We start from the raw sequence: 13,714 nt of genomic DNA on the forward strand, positions 1-13,714 counted from the left end.
GTCACCTGTTCTCCCCACACCTCAACACACAGGGTGAGACAGGACAGGATAGCTTCAGCAGGCATTCCCTTTTAAAAAGAAGAGGGGTGCAAGGCAGAGAGAAGGCATTCTGAAATCCAGCCCGGGGTGTGTTGTCACATCTCCCTCTTCTGGGGGCAGGGAGTGTAATTAAGAGCCTAGTTCTCATCTCAGGGAATGGCTCCCCAGTTCAGCATTCTTCTCAATTCTCAGCTTTGTAGTTGGAGATACATTTGCTTTTCCATAAGAAATGACCCATGCCTCCAACTGAGAAGCTTTATCAGCCTGCGTCCTGTCCATGGAAACTAGAGGGTCCACAGGCCTCTTTTCATTTTGGAAAGTCTTGGTCTCTTTTAGTTCAAATTGGTGGTGATTTTGTCAATTTAACTCTCTTAAAACTTTGTTGATTCTCTTTGACTCTTAGTGGAGTTCACTCATAATTTCAAAGCCACATTTACAGTAATTTTTTTTTAATAAAAACCTCTATTGATTTCGTATATGTCAAGGAGATGTGACCCAGTGCCTCTACTGTGGACTGAATTGTGTCTCAAAATATGTGTGTTGAAACCTTAACCTCCTTTGTGACTGTATTTGGAGATAGGGCTTACTTATAAGTAGGTTAAATGAGGGTATGAGGGTGAGACCCTGATCCCATAGGATTAGTGTCCCCATAAGAGGCAACAGAGAGCTTGTACAGGCTCTCTCTGTCTCGCTCTCTTTCTCATTCTTCCATATGAGGGCATAGTAAGGTGACCATCTGCAAGCCAGGAAGAGAACTCTCACCAGAAACCAAATCTGATGGAAACTCGATCTTGATTTTCCAGGCTCTGAAACTATGAGAAATACATTTCTGGTGTTTTGGCCATCTAGCCTATGGCATTTCGTTATGGCAGCCCAAGCTAGTACCGATTTTGGTAGCAAGAAGTGGGATGCTGGCTCCAAAAATCTTAACTCATTCAGCATCTGAGGTCTAAAGTCCAAAGTCTCATCTAAATACCATCTCACTCAGGTATGGCTTACATAAAACTATGCATCTCAAAAGGGTAAATTTCACTCTGTATAAATCATGCCTCAAAAACAAGCCTTTGAGGAAAAATAGGGACTTAACTATTTTATTTTCTCACCATTCTATGTCAGCAATTTGGACTAGAATCAGGTGGGCAGTTAGTTCTTTGTTCTATGCACAGAATCAGAAACAAATAAAATGGTTGTTGTTTTAGGAGAATAATTTGTGGGGTAGTTTTTTATGCAGCAATAAGTAATTGATATGGCTCAGGAGATTGAATCAGGAGCTCTTGTATTTGTATGAGGCAACAAAATATAAGCTGGCCATGAAGGAGGACAGCCATTCTTAGGGTGATTAGCAGAAACTCTGTCCCATCTGGGGAGGTGTATGCCATCTAAATGATGCCTTCACCATCTGATCAGAACATCCATTGGGGGAAGTATTAGTGCAGAGCACAGAGAATTGTGGGTCAAGCTCAAATTGCTACCTGCAGAGAGGCTGAGCTGCTTTCTCCAAATTGCCCTGACATGTCTCAGCATCCGGCTCTCTCTTTTTTTTTAACCTTTTTATTTTTTTTTAAAAGATTTATCTATTTGAGAGAGAGAGCGCATGAGTGGAAGGGACAGAGGGAGAGGGAGAGAGAATCTCAAGCAGACTCTATATTGAGCTCGGAGCCCAACTCGGGGCTCAATCTCACGACCCAGAGATCAGGATCTGAGCTGAAACCAAGAGTCAGGTGCTTAACTGGCTACACCACCCAGGTGCCCCTCAGGATCTGGTTCTTGGCTGTTATCTGTCCATATAGGCATCCTCCAAGCTCTATGTGGTACCGCTGGTCCCTCATACTCAACTCTTATAGATTACATCTTCAACGTCCCTTACACCGGACTGTGGGAGAGCTCCAGGGCTGGCTTTCTCTCGGCCCCTTCTACATGTCTCCAGGGGCCACAGAAAATATTGGGCTCACCTCCTTTACCACTCTGGGACCATGGAAAACTCAAAAACTCATCCCCTTTTGCTCTGGATGTGCCCGACAGCTTCTCTGGCACAGTGCTGGGTGGAGGGGCTCTCTCTGACGTTTGCCATCTTTTGGATTCTAACCTGGAAAGAAGGCACAGGTCTCCTTGTTCTTAGAACCTGAAAAGCCCACATTCATGCTAGGGGTCAGCCTGTGGAGCGGGGCAAGAGCAGAGTGTAAGAAGTGCTTTCAGGGACTCACCAGCATCCAGCCCTCTTGCTCTGCCTTAGAAGAGCCTCTTGTCTTCCAGCCAGGGGAATTTTTATTTTACGTGGGCAGTAAAAAATTGGCTCAAATTGATCAAATATTCTTCCAAATCTTTTTTGTCTGAAGCCTGAAGCTCAGCCTTTTAAATTCAAAAGCCAAGAATTTGTCTCTTTTGTTCTCTGGTTCTGCTGTGACAACCCTCCCTTGAGGCAAGGAATGACTCATGGTCTAACTGCCCAGATGGGGGAGGGTCAAGGGTAACAGGAAATCACAGGGAAAAACACATTTGTTAATACATCAAAATATGATCCTGCAACACTAGGATTTCTATTCTCTTTCTTATTCTCTGTTAAGTGGAGACAAACCCATCCTTCTCCTTCCTTACAAAGCCTTCTGCATTAGATAGGGTTCTTTGGGATGTGAGTAATAGAAATCAACTCATTCTTGCCCACCGTCTCTCTGAAAATGAAATGCAGGTGTGGGGAGAGGGGGTAGGGAGGACTGGAGGCAGAGACAGAAATGTAATCACGTCTTTTACCAAGGCACGGAAGACCTGAATTCCTACCAGAACCACACTCTCTCTGATTTCTGCTCTTCTTTGCATGTTGGTTTTGTTCACTCTACACTTACTGGCCCCTCTGTAGATAAGGTCTACATTTCAACTTCTGCTGCTACAGTGAGACAGAAATCTCTCGCTTTGCTACCTGAATTCCAGTGGAAGGGCTACTGGTCAGGTCAGTGTGGTCAATGATCCAGCAACTGTACCTGAGGGAGTACTTATAGGGAAGGGCAGAATCCCATTTTACAAAAAGAGCTGTTGACTGTGCAGCACCAATGGAGGAGAGGAAAATTCTTGAGAAAGTGGAGGTTGATTAGCAATTCCTTAGATGAGGGGATTTCACCCAACCTACGTTGGCAGCTTACCTGTACCTATCATGTAACACTTACCATACCACTTATTTTATAGCTATTTATGGATACGTCTCTTCTAATGGGCCAGCAGCAACTTGTGGGCAAGAACTTAATTTCCCTTTCCCACAAAGGCAAACAGAGTGCCCTGCACATGATAGGCATTCAAATGTATCCACTGAAGGATCAAATGAACCAATGAATGGGAATGAACGAAAGTTAATGAAATCAATAAGCCCTCCAAATCAATGGATACTTTAAAGGGAGAATAATACGGCATTTATATGGTAGGTATAATTTTGAAAATATATCCAGATAATTTCTATTATGGGCTACAATTTTCTTTAGGCAGGGAAAGAGTTAAGCAGTTTTGCACCATGTTCATGGACTTCTGACATGATATAAAACACTACAATTTTGGCTTTTCCATTTTAGCTGACATAGTTTAAGTTGATGAATATTTTGATTTGTGCCAGTCTCAGGCAGTTTTAAATGCTATCCCTGCAGGAGTCAAGAAGTCCAGTCATAATCATAACAATATGCTTGTCAGTCAAAAGCACCGGAAGATTGTTTAGGTGCAAAGAAAGCATTTTCCCCTGAAAGGAAACAGGGCAATTGAAATCACCTACTTTTCAAGGCATTGAAGTCAAAACTGTTACCAGCTTCATGGTGTGAAAATCCAGGTCTCGGCACCCCCTTGGTCAGACTCCAGTATGTCCTGAGGCTCTCCAGCCAAAACACAAGTTACAGTCCAAAGTTCAGCAGAAATTAGACTAAAGAGAAAGCACAGCGATCAAGCTTGATTTCCCCATCATTATTTGCAGGTCACCATTTCAGCAGGGAATGCATAATGAGTTCCCTTCCATCCCTGCAGTCAATGCACCTTGGAATAGATTTGCAGAGCCAACTAAATCAGAGAATTCATGCAATTACACAAGGTCGAGGCAGAAGAAAGTGATTTTTTTTTCTCCTGAACAACCCGAGAAAATAGTACTTGATAGAATTGACCTAAAGGTTATACCATAGGAACTGTTTGCATTATAGCAGGCAAAATTAAAACATTCACATAAAATTGGGTTCATTAGGAGAAGGGAAAAAGCCAGAAACCAGTGTGGGAGAAAGAAAGAAGAAATGAACAGCCCGGAGAAATAGATTTCAAAATTGGAGGCAGCCCAGAATTATTCAGACCTTTGGGTATGTTGATGTCAGGACCTCCTTTTTTCAGTGTTAGTGTGACCTTAACAATTGCAGCTGCTCAACAAATTTGCTCAGCAACACTGCTCCACCAGAGGAAAATTAAAAAACAAATCTGGTGCGCCCCTTCTAATTTTATTGCATTAAGAGCAACTTTTACATGGAAATGAACTGGTTAAATAAAAAGCTACTATAATAGAACACCTTTCACCCCCAAAGAATTCCATATACCCCATGCTGATATCAAAAGAATCTCCTCATGGGAAAGAGCAATGTGGAAAGCAGAGGGAACAAAAATCTGGTGTTCGGAGTCCACTGGGAGCTTCAGACAAATATGAAACAATGACTTCATGAAGTAGATAAATTTTTCACATTCTTCAACCAGTTTTATTGGCTAAATACTCATGTATCCAGTTGTATGCACACCAAGCCAGCCCAAAGAAGAATCTAAGTGGGTATTTAAAAATACGTCCAGGGTGGAAATGTAATAATATGCTAGCCTTTTTATCCAGCAATTTACCAATGTTTCTATTAGTGGGTCATTCTTGAAGCCACCTAAAAACATGTCCATGCTTATCCTGTCTTTTATTGACAAGGGACTGATAACTTTGAAAAGGTAGAACAATTTTCAGCAATCATAGAGCAAGAGGACGTATATGTCTTTGAATCTAAGTCCAACATCCACATTCTCCGCTGTCCTAAGACGCAGTACCAACTCTGGCACACTATAGTGTGTCCCAGTCCTCGCTCTGGCTCTGGCTCCCAGTTCTGTCCTACAAGAATCTTGCTTTTCATTTAAGCCACTTTCACTCACTGTCCCTAATTGCGCCACACACCCATGTGCCTCTGAGACTTTGTGTGCTGTTTCCCTTTCTTCCTTGCCTAAGCTCTGTCTTTCTATCCTTCAGACTGGGTGCCTCCATGAGACTCTCCTGGGCTGCTCCAGCCTTTGCCAGGTTGCTCTCTTCTGGATTCCTCTCCGTTGGTACTTAGCCTAGGCTACTTTGCCCTGTGAGATCTCTCGTGATTTCATTAGTCTCTGAAGGCCATCGAGGATAATAGAAAATAGTGAAGCTTTGGGATCAGACAGACTTGGGTGGAGATTGAGGCTCTGTCCCTAACAAACTGTAGTAATTTAACCTCTCTGAAGTTTCATTTTTCTCATGTGTAAACTGGAAATCATAATACACAGCTTACAGAGCTCTTGGTAACATCAAATAAAGTCATGTCTACAGAATACTTAGTCCCTTACTCTACAAAGTAAGTCGGAGGTTTGTCTCTTTTGTTCCCTGCTTTAACTTTGGCACCTAGAAGAGTTCCGAGCACAGAGTAGGTGCTCAATTAATGCTTATTAACTGAATTAATGAACATTCAGAGTGTAGTAAACATTGACTTTCTTCTGTTTTATTTCCTCCACTAGCCTGTAATTTCTAGAGGACGGGGCTTATGGGTACATCTTTTGGTATACTGACTGTGAGGAGCTTTGTTGAATGCTTCCTCCTAAGTCGTGGGCCTCCCTGTATACTAGATAACTCTCAATGGCACATGAAGATCCACTTATCATGGTAATTAACCCATTTATTTATGAACTTCAACGCTACTCCCCACAGATGGATGTAGTAGCAGAGTAAAAAAATAGTAATAATAATAGTCATCTTAGAAAAAAGCAAGGGAGCTAGAAGGCATCTGAAAAATATGTACATTTGTTAACGTTTTCCACCAGCCCAGCATGCTGAGATATATACCATAAAACTAAAAAATAAAAGTCAAACTGCCAATAATAAAGGTATTGAGGAAGGGAAAGAGGACGTAAGGGAAAGAGGGAGTGAGGGAGGAATGGAGGAAGGAAGGAAGATGGAGAGAAAAAAAGAGAATTAGAAGAAGGGAAAAAAAAAAAGCTGTGAACATATTGCTGTTGCCTCAAGGCTGCGTGTTTTACGTTTGTTCCCAGGCCTCTCGTGATCATTCTGGCTCAGGCTGGGAACAACCTCAGAGGAGTTCTAAAATCCCCAAAGGATAGTGGTATTTAAAGTCCAGAAATCTCATAACAGAGTCTCTTCTTCAGAGATCATGCCAAACCACCATACATCGGCCTCTTCCATCAGAATGAGAAACTATGTCTGAGATCCTGGAAGATCCCTTCTTGAGTGTAACCCAGGGACTTCTCCATAATTTTTTAAATCACCGTGGGCTGTGATGTCGTACACGGGAGAGACAGTTTGGAGCAGTTGGGACAGGCTTTCCCTTGGCATAATGGAAACCACATGCATCATTATGGATTTCTAATGCTCCATTGGGTACATGTTGCTTTGAAGAAAAGGAAGCCATTTCCAACCACATTTCTCCTGATTTATGCCCGAGCCCCAGAAGGTCCAGACAGGTTGGAAATGATTTGGTAACTGGAGAAGTGACGGGGTGAGAAAGTATACTTTGTAAAAGACGACAAACTTGACTCTCACTTTAAATCCTTGCCTTGGGCAGTATGTGCACTCCGGAGCTTACATCATGTTAGGAGTTTACATCAGCTTGAGGGTGAAAGACTGTATAGCTCAATGAATTAAGACTGCATTGCTTTGGTAAAAACATTTTCTAAGTTGGCCAAACATAAATCAGTCCTACAAGGCACCTGTGATTACAAGCAGGTCTAAAGCCCTTCACCACTCTCCACCCATTCTTACTTCTTTTCTATTCACATGTTCTCCTAACCAGAAAAGTAGAAAGCAATGAGGATTTAAAAAAAAAAAAAACTTGTTGTAGTCATCCCCCAAAGAGAATAGAAGAGTCCAGAATGACACAAATGCAGAGCACGGGACACAGGTGACTACGTGGGTCTTAGCAAGGAAGCTGCGATCAGACAGAATCTAATGGTGGATACTAGAGAGGTTTTCATCAGGCAGCCGGGACTGAAGTCCTAGGTTTCAGCAAAGTGTCTCAGAGCTGGCGTCAGCTGCCACCTGGCAGCTAGCCCTCCACCCTCCTGCCCAGTGGTGGGCGGTCTCTGGGACCACATACGTGTGCCTCATCTTTCTCCTTCTCTCTCTTGCTCTTTGATCTATAAACCTTCTGTTCAGGAGAGTCTCATCACCCATCTTTTCAGGTGACTCTTGTTTATCCGTGGAAAAATCTTTGTGGTTGTTTTCTTATTACGCTGTGGGTTTTGCCCTTGGTACATTTCTTCATGATTCTGTTATTCTTTATTGCTTTCTCATGAAATATGGTCTTACCTTTGAGTCCCTGCTGTATTTCCATTAGCAAATACCTTTCTTCAAGTCCCACTGGAGACAGAAAAATGACCAGAAAAAGACACCAGTGTAATTTTGCCCTTTTGCAAACTTTGTAAACCAGTCAACTAGGCTTGACAATTTTTGCCCACCGAATCCAGCAGGCTGGGGGGAGGAACTGTATACGCCACTGTTTCCAGTCGTTTATCTATTTTTAAAACTTGATTTAAATTGTTGGCTCTTATCATATCCTCTGCCATTTGTAAACATTTATCACTCATCATGGGTGATTCATTGTTTCAGTTGACATATGCTCTTTTAATATTCCATATCAACTATTGCTCTAGTTACTGAGATCTGATGGAAAACTATTATTCTATTTGTAAGCATCAAGTGACCAAGGTACTGCTAATTGCTTGATATTTCTTGGGTTCTCCTGGGTCTCACCACCAGTCAGGAGAAAGATTATGGCTCTATCTTCAGGGAGTTAATTTAGTTAGCCTTAGGTGTTTTATATAGTGCATCAAAGTTTTGCCACCTACTTCACGAAATAAATGGCAGGCTTCAATTTGTTAAACTCCTGAGTTGAAATGTTCCACAGATGTCTGTTTGTTTCAAATGATCACATTTTAAACCAAACTTACATGAACAAGGTATTCAAGTGCTACACCTAGCAACGTGATGGTTTTTTATTGTTACGTCCACTCTAATAAGGATGACTAGCCACATTTTAAGATGACGAACAGAGGTTCAGAAAAATAACCCAGCCAAGATCATACAGTTCTGGTTAGGGGACTCAGGATTTAAACTCATGCCTGTCTGATTCTGATGCCCCATTACCTCCTAAGGAGATTGTTTTGTGAATAAAATAACATTTTATAGGGGCGCCTGGGTGGCACAGCGGTTAGGCATCTGCCTTCGGCTCAGGGCGTGATCACGGCGTTCTGGGACCGAGCCCCACAACAGGCTCCTCCGCTATGAGCCTGCTTCTTCCTCTCCCACTCCCCCTGCTTGTGTTCCCTCTCTCTCTGGCTGTCTCTACCTCTGTCAAATAAATAAATAAAATCTTTTAAAAATATAACATTTTATAGCTATGTAGAACTTCAGAGTTCTCAAATATCGATTTCACCGGATATTCCTCATGACTAGTTAAGATTGACGAAGCATTACTATTACTATTACTTCTATTTTATAGCTGAAGAAGTAGAGGATCAGAGGTTAAGTAATTTATGAAAGACTCCATCTCCTGGTTCCTAATACAGTGCTTTTTTCCAAGTACATCCTTCTGTCTCCTGAGACTTACTTCTTGGCACTACCTTTGCCTCCTGGTGTTTGTTAGCTCTCAGTGGATGACGAAGATGGGGATAATCACATAGATGATGAGGAAGAGAATGCCCTATTACACACACACACAAAAGCTGTGTATATTTTTACTATGAAAACTTACATAATTGCTCCCATTCGTCTGGTTATACATGCGGTCTCTTACTTGCCTGATTAACTGGAATATACTCTTCAGGGTATAAGAACAAAAGGAATAAGTGTTAGGTCTCAAAATTATGTGCTTCATATAGCTTAGTGCACAGCCTAAGAGTAAAGCCTGTCTATATTTTTCAGAATAGAAGATGGTTTCAAGAAATTTAACCTACCACACTGATCTCCTTTCACAAATTTCATTCTTTCAACATACCTTTCTTGAATATCTACCATATCTCACATGCTATGATACTAGAAATACATCAATGAAAATCAACCAAAATTTGATTCCTGGGTTGAATAAGAGAAGGTATAGTGACAAGTGGGGAGGGGATGTAGGAGAGGAGAGGCAGTCGTGGACAGCAATGAACCATATCCATTTGTTACTTTTGTGTATACATAATAACATACGTACAAACCTATCACAGTTGAATATATACTAGAATAAAGCAGTAGTAACAGATCTACTGACAATAAGATAGATTTTGAACCTTAAATCTTGTGTTGTGTATAGTAATTCTGACATTTTATTGTTTTGATTCGTTATTTTTATTTCAAAATTAAGACAATAGTGGCCCCTCTAACTATTCAAAGAAAAGGTTAGGAGGAAAAGAAAATCATAAGATTCCAAAATAGGAATTAGGTGACTATAGCTGGTGTGGACTCTTGAGCTATGTTGGCTAGGTTGTGGGGAGTACGGATATGCAATTGGATCATACTGATCCCCTTCCTGGACAGACACTTAGTGCTGTGCAACTGAGGGGGCCCCTCAGTTGTTCCTGGATTTAAAAATCATGACATAGATAATTTAAGATTCAAGGGAAGAAGTCATTTGTTCTGCTCTCATTCTTACTTAGCTGTCATATTGTCTGCTCTCCCTGTAGTCACTTTTCCCTCGAGCTTAATAATTACTAATAATTTCTCAAGCATAGTTTGAGAGTATCTGAAAGTTACCTTTCATTATAAGTAGTGAGATTATACTAAGGAGACATACCCCTAGAACACATTATTTTTTCAAGTGTCCAGTTTTCTACCTTACCTTCCCCAGAGCTATCATCTGAAAGGCATTTAGCTTTGAGTATATAATTGGAAAATTTGATGTTGGTGTTGCATGATCATTTCTAACAGAAATGGAACGTCTCATGGGTTGATGACTGGGCTTAGGATATAGGAAAAGAGATAATAAAGTCAAGCCAATCATGATACATTCCATTAGTAAACGGTCCTCACGGTTGTCACACTGTGCCCTACATAAATATGGTAAGAGCATACAGCACGTGTGTGTCACAGTGTGGCTAGCTCATGTAGAATGTCATTTGTCATTTTAACCCAACAACTGCATTATAACAGTTGGATTTGGTCCAACTTGTATGGCAAAAACTTTAACCCTTCCCGCAATCATCCCCTTTCCCAAATTTCCAAAGAGTTCTAAAACTTCTAAGACAGATTCCTTACTTGTGAGCCCTTTCTCTAAGATTCAGACAATAGTCTACAAGGGTTGTTGAAAAGACTAGTTTCTCAGAAGACTTCAGCTCCCCAATCCCAGCAGACAGATCCTGAGGCAAGTGTTAACTAACTGGTGAGCCTTTGCTTGGGAAGTCAGATAGAGAGAGGAAGAAGCAAGGGAGGGTAAGAAAGAAGAGGAAGCAATATTGCACTGGCCAGTGCTTTAGATACTCAATCCACAATGGTAAAGAGACGTGGCTGGTCGCACAGCAAGCATATCCAGTAGGAACTTCTGCAGATGGGCTATGTTGAGCAGTCCATGGGTATGAAGAAGAAGAGGGAATTCATCTAGCCAGCCCCTACCTACTTCTCTTTCTCATTGGTTGAAGTTTGCCTCATGGGGCAGGGCTCCCCTGCTTCTGGCTGACACCATCTTGGTGGTGGCTGGTATGTCAGATATGTAATATGTATGGTGTGTGTAGTGTGCCTGTGGTATACTGTTTTATCCAAGCCTGGGGGTCATGGGCAGAAGCAGAAACTCAGGACACGTGAGAGGCAGCCGAGGGTGGGCGCGGGGGCAGGGCTTGGCATTCACAGGGCAGCAGATTGCTCACCCCAGCAGGTTCAGCTGAGTTGGTGGGCTATGGAAATGCAAGGCAAGTAAGAGGTGAGGGTCCAGAAAATGAGAGGCTCCCAGGTAATCTTGAGAGATGCTTAGAAGGTGTCAGTTCACCTCCAAGTCCCTCCCTCACACCTCTATCCTATTCTTTCCCCATAGTCTTGTGAGCATTCAAAGCCTCCAAGGAACTCTGTAGTTTAGTTCAAGATTTGGTTTACTTTGATGTTTGTGCCACAGAAACACAGTCCATTAAATTTTGACAAAGTATCAGGTATAAATCAGTTATGAGGCCATTGGGTATCTCTTTTTAGCAAAACTAAAGGCCTAAAATGAACAGCCTTAATTGAATAATATTTCTCAGGGACTTCTTATGTGCTTATTTTAAAGATTGAAAAAATGTATCTGATGTGTTAGATAATCATCAAGATGGCACGATGAAAACTGCTAATATAAATAACGTCGAAAAACTGAATGTCCATTCCTAAGACACCTCAGACTCCTTTAAAGAGAGGTAAAATGGATGCTTAACTGTAAATAAACTAAAATAAAAACCAATACACCCTGAGGGATGGGATTGTTTAGCTCACACAGTGGAATGAAAAGTGGTTTTTGTTTGTTTGGGTCTTTTTAGTTTGTTTTATTGATATGGTTTTAACTTCTCCATGGTTAGGGCTCAAGTAATTTTCTTCTATTATAAATTGCTGGCAGGCTGGTAAAGATTCAGTTTCATTCTGATGTTTGGAGAAAATGATCTTCCTGTTCCATATTCAAAGATAAAAATATCTCCCAGCTCAAGAGATGGTCAATGCCAGAGCCAGGTCCCTTTTCAGGAATTTCCTTCCGGGACTTGGCCCTTCAGCTTCCAAAATAACAATTGTTTTTCAGCTTTTTGAAATCAAAATATTTACCAACAGGGTTTGGTTTTATGACATCGCAGGTCCTTCTTTGGCCTGCTGTGATAGTTACATCAGACTAAGCTGACGCTGAGCAGGGGAGAAGCCACAAGGAAGCCTCCGTCTGTGGGCAAAGAGGGAGGGAAGGAGGGAAGAAGCAGGAGTGAGGAACAAACCCTGACTATTTGACATGCACATCGGAATTTCAAAACAGGCCATAAGACCTGGTATCCAAGCAGAGAGGAAATGTGTATCAGATGAAACACCCACACTTTGATCCTTCTCAGAATGTAATTCCTTTTGGCAAAAACTCTTTCTCCTCCATACCCATTACAGAAACTAACTTGTCGTTGCCAATCAATAAGGATAAAACAATAACAATAATGTTAACACCTTCCAATGGGAAAACAGTGTTGGGAACCATGTACTCTGTTTTTGGCTTGGTTTCATATTTGAAATGGGATTTGGCAAAATAACTAAGGGCTTCTGTCTCCCTCCCCCTCTCTCCCTTCCAAACCTGTGCATCTTAATAAACTGATGTCAGAGGAACCTGGCAGGGTGCTTCGTGATGGCCTCTCAAGTTAATGTAGACGTAGGGCAGAAAAGGCCTTTCTGGAGGACACAGCCTGCCTCGGGCCCTAATATATTCAGTCACTGCTCAGCGATGCTAGCGCCTGGGATGATTGTTGAGATGAGGTGGTTGGCGGTGAGGCAGGGGAGATTATATCATTTCGGTATGTATTTTTCTGACAAGAGTGACATCCTTCAGAAGGCAGAAAGTACAACTTAGATCCAAAACGTCAGCATCCTTAAAAAAAAAAAAAGGCATTTTACAACAGGAAAATATTTTGATCTGCAGACTAACCTCAAGGACAGTCTAATGTGTGTTAGATCTTCCTTTCTTGAAACTACCCCTAGACATGAAAAAGGATTATCACTTAATAAGAGCAGAAGGCAAAGCACACGTTTAAAGAGAGCCCATTATGTGTCAGGCACTCCGCTAGCTGCTTTACAAATATTATTTCCTTTAGTCTTTATTATAACTTTACCTGGTTCTGTTATTTTCCCCAGTTTGGGAATGCACAAAGTATGGGTTAAGAAGACAAAAATTAAGTATCTTGTCTAAGATCGTACATCTAGTAAGAGTAAATTCCAATAATAACCGTGAGAACAGATCCTACATTTGTCTTTGTAGTGGGTACTGTGGTGCACTCTGCCAGGTGACCCCTTCAGGACCGAGACACCGAGCCCCCAGCTGTGGGAAGTGTTGGCTGCTGATGGCTCACTGGTGATGCTCTCCAGGAGTTGGCCTGGGCTAATGAGAGTGGCCTTGCCAAAGGTTGTGCCCCCTTCCCGGGGGGCAGCCTGCAATCAAAGACTAATAGTTGAGGGGACACTAAGGACTGGCCCCCTTGTCTCAGTTGGGAAGAACCGGGGGCCAGAACTCCTCAACCGGCTGAGGTCACAGACCTTACAATACAACCTTTCTCTGCCTGGTGCTGCTTCCCTGACCCACTTAACCATTGTTGTCCTCAAACATACTCTCCAATCAACTTTTGCATACGTATCTCCATCCCAGAGTCTGTTTTCTGGGAAAGCTGACCTGTGATGGCCTTCTGGAATATGCATTAAAAGGAAAACAAAACAAAACAAAAAAACAAAAAGCAAACCAAACAAAAAAACGCAAGTGTAATGCCAAGACACAGA

The 13,714-nt window shown here is 41.9% G+C and overlaps 1 long non-coding RNA gene across 2 annotated transcripts in view; it reads right to left on the minus strand.

Annotated features, from left to right (window-relative positions):
- LOC121104001 overlaps window positions 1-4,267 on the minus strand; it is a 17,598-nt gene extending 13,331 nt beyond the window's left edge. For both annotated transcript variants that reach the window (XR_005836367.1, XR_005836366.1), the window contains exon 1: window positions 3,788-4,267. This is a non-coding gene — a long non-coding RNA (uncharacterized LOC121104001). The remainder of the gene's footprint in view (window positions 1-3,787) is intronic.
- Window positions 4,268-13,714: the final 9,447 nt, after the last annotated feature.

This window comes from Ursus maritimus, unplaced genomic scaffold, assembly GCF_017311325.1.
Source record: "Ursus maritimus isolate PB19 unplaced genomic scaffold, ASM1731132v1 scaffold_2, whole genome shotgun sequence".
NCBI classification, from domain to species: domain Eukaryota; kingdom Metazoa; phylum Chordata; class Mammalia; order Carnivora; family Ursidae; genus Ursus; species Ursus maritimus.